Raw genomic sequence first — 3,642 nt, forward strand, 5'->3', positions numbered from 1 at the left:
GTCGCCACAACCTCAGACTGAACCTCAACTTGGACACTCGGTGAACTCTCGGTCTGAGCAACAACCTGACTCACCTCAGGCACAACATCAACACTTGTAGAAGGATCGGCAGACTCTGATGGGCGAACCAGTGTCGTAGCAGTAACAGGAGCTTTTAGAGCAGCCAGAGTAGCTCCCTTCGGTTCTTGTGCTTTCCGCTTACCCTTCATACCAACATCATACCGCTTTTCCTTGATCAGACATAACTCATCCGAATGACCAAAATGAAAACAGTCCTTGCAATACTTAGGCTCGTTTTCAATCAAGAAAGTAGCATCAATAGATTCTCCATCATTAAAATCCAAGGTTACACCTCTAGAAATAGTAGCAGCAAAGTTTACCTCAACAAGAACTCGAGCATAAGACCCCCGCAACTTGTTGTCCGTGACAGTATCAACAAACAAAGGATTCCCCACGTGCGAAGCAATCCGACTAAGAATATCACTCGTCCAAAAGTTCTTTGGTAAACCAAAGATCCGAACCCATAGAGGGATGACGTGAACTTGTCCGGAATCATCTTCAAGATGACAGGCCTGCCAAACATGAAATATGGCCCCCCAAGAAGCACCTTATCTCTATCCATCTCAGACTCAAATGAGAAGATTAACCTACCTTCCTCAACCTTATACTTAGCCTTAACACCCCAGCTACGCATCAATTCAATCAACATCTGATGACCAGGATTATAGCCCACATACTGACCAAGTAATGACCATCCCCAAACTCTCTCAATAAGCAAACCATCGGAAACACGAATAGCAACATGATCCGAAGTAGAGGGACAAAAGTGAGCTTACCTCCCAAACCGGAATTCATGAAGGTCTTCTTCGATTTCTGGGCCCATGCATTCGGGACATCACAAACCGGGACAGGCCTCGAGGCCCCAGCAGGCACATATGGCACACCCAAAGGCGAAGTAGGTGTCGTACCATCAGCAGGCCGAGGCAAACTACCATCCGACCGGGCATGCGGCAGTAGATCAGAACCCGAAACAACCGTAACATCATGTAACCCTAGAAGGTCACCTACAGTAAGTGCCGCCGGAAGAATAACCGAACTCGCCAGACCGGAAGGCACCTTCTCAGCATCATCAGCACGAGTGACGACCACAGCAACATTTTCCATCGTATTAGGAAGCGGAGGGAAGTTGTTCGAATAAACCTCATTGTCGGATAGCTCATCCGAAGCATTAGCCACACAAAGACCCGCCTGGTCCTCAACCTCATCTGAAGCCCTAAATTTCGACGACGAAGACGCCACCGCAGCAGCCAAAACCGATGCTGGAAGCACCAAAGGTTTGGACTTTGACGTCGGAATTTCCCTCAAACCTGATTTCGAACCCGGAGAGACCGACTTAGAACCATTCTGCTTGTTCTTCCCTATGTTACGTAGCAGCCACGCAACCACAACAAATACGGCAAGTAGGGTTCAAGAGACCCCCCCCCCCGCCTCAGCGAATACACCGGACCGCACGGAAAACCCCAGGCGAATGCCGCCCTCCCGGTACAGCGACAACGCCGAATCTATTGCCCGTACTTTTGATGTCGATCTCGAGAGGAAACCGACGGAGGAGGGTCAACGGACTATAACCTGGAGAATCGATGGCGGAGGCACCAAAACGCTGCCAAGAGGAGAGCGCAGCCGATAATGAACAAAGCCAAGAGGAGATCGCAGCCGATACCGAACAGAGCGAACAAAACCGGACGGAGTAACGTGAAGATGAGCGCAGCAGAGGGAACCAAACCAAACGGAGTTTCGAGAGGAGACTACCGCCAGGAAGGACGACGCGACCAGGAGGAGAGAGCCGACGAAAAACGATCGGAGCAACAAGTTGTTGGACCTGCAAACGCTGTCGAGAGTCGCCTAGGGCAGCGACGACATGTTTTTTTTTTAACTAGAGGGCGAAGAGAGAGAGCTATCTTGAGAAAAGTGTATTGTAACTAGAAGTTTTGGAAAATATTAATGAAATTTTTACCATTTGACAAAAAAAAATTATACTAAAATAATTTAGTAAAAAATATGTTCCTTTACATGCTTGAGATTTTCTAAATGAATAATTATAAATTTACTAAAAGAGTATATTGATTGACATCTCTTTTTTTTTCCAGCATATATTAGTTGATATAGGTCAGGATTACCGGAGACTCAGAAGTTGAAACTTTCGGGAAAAAAAAAGGGAAACAATTTTTAAAAATGTGGCTGCTGGGATTCGAGCCCAGGTCTCCACGGCCACAACGTGGAATTCTCACCACTAAACTACAGCCACTTTTGTGTTCTAACACCCAAGCAAAAAGTTTATAACATTATTAACCCGAATTAGGCTCGCATTTCCGACTTGCCCCGTAGTGAAGGATGACGCTTTACAAGTCAAATGACCTCATCCGTTAAATTAATTTAGTGAATCTTATCTTATCTTATCAATTGTAATATTATATACATCAAAATTCATATTTTTCACTCCTTGCGTCATCATAATGAATGTGATCTTACTAAGTCAAAAGATAAACAAATTTGATGATTTTCTCCCGCGCAAAAGTAAAAAAGTTCTCTTAATTTTAAATTCCAAATTACTTATTTTGCTGTAATAGTAGAAGCTACGACTATATTTTAAGTTTACTAATTTAAGATTTGTGTCATATATGAATAATTGTTGTATAAATTGATTTAATGAATGTATACACAAGTAAATGTATACACAAGTAATTTTCGTATAAATTAACTTAATTATTGTATTTTAAATGAATACTTCATCGGGATATAAATATATGTCATTTTAGACCAATTTTGTTGGATACAAATACATGTCATTTTAGTATTTTACCAACTTTTTCATTATTTTATCACATTTACCCCTATGATTATTATATTAAAGTTACTTTATTTCTGTATACATTGCTTATTTGTTTTTTATATTTCCACTAACACTTCAATAAAGTTATTTATGTAAAGAAAATTCTACCATAATTTGTGTGAATTTTTATCTACTGACAACTGACAAGTATTTGTATCTAGAGTGAATATTTAACATGTTAATAAAGATAAATAAACTCGATAAACGTGACTTGTGATGCCCGGGTAATTGTTGTATAAATTTACTTAGTAACTGTATTTTGTACAAATATTTAGCATGTTAATAATATTGATAAACTCGACAAATGTAATAGTATGTAACAAAATCAAATGTCAAATATATCTGAATTAAAAAAAACACAACTCTAGGTTACATATCGCCATTGCATCTCTATACAACTGTGTCATGTTCCTTTTACCCCCGTAAAGGATGATGCCAAATGAACACTCTTTCCGGAGGATGATCCATCAATATTTTCTTTCTGAACAATTTCAACATTACCCCTAAAGTTTTATGACACGAATTTCTTCCGATTAAGCCAAAGGTAATATGATGTAATATGATTGTTTATGGTGTATAATCAAATTATGAGTAATATAAATTTTAAATTCCAAAATATTTCTTTTGCTGTAATAGTAGAAGCTATATGGCTATATCTTGTGTTTGGTATTAAGTTTATTTACTCGTCGTGGTATCGTTGATCCGCACAAAGAATATTACCTTGTTAATTAAACTAGAACTAGGTGTTCCTC

At 40.0% G+C, this 3,642-nt stretch overlaps 1 non-coding gene across 1 annotated transcript; it reads right to left on the bottom strand.

Moving 5' to 3' along the window:
- Positions 1-2,233: 2,233 nt before the first annotated feature.
- On the bottom strand, positions 2,234-2,305 carry TRNAH-GUG (transfer RNA histidin (anticodon GUG)). The gene has a single exon. It is a non-coding gene; the product is annotated as a tRNA-His (tRNA).
- Between the last annotated feature and the right edge of the window lie 1,337 nt (positions 2,306-3,642).

The sequence above is a fragment of the Phyllobates terribilis genome, unplaced genomic scaffold (assembly GCF_046119375.1).
Source record: "Phyllobates terribilis strain yellow unplaced genomic scaffold, ASM4611937v1 Scaffold_4824__1_contigs__length_56820, whole genome shotgun sequence".
Lineage (NCBI taxonomy): Eukaryota > Metazoa > Chordata > Amphibia > Anura > Dendrobatidae > Phyllobates > Phyllobates terribilis.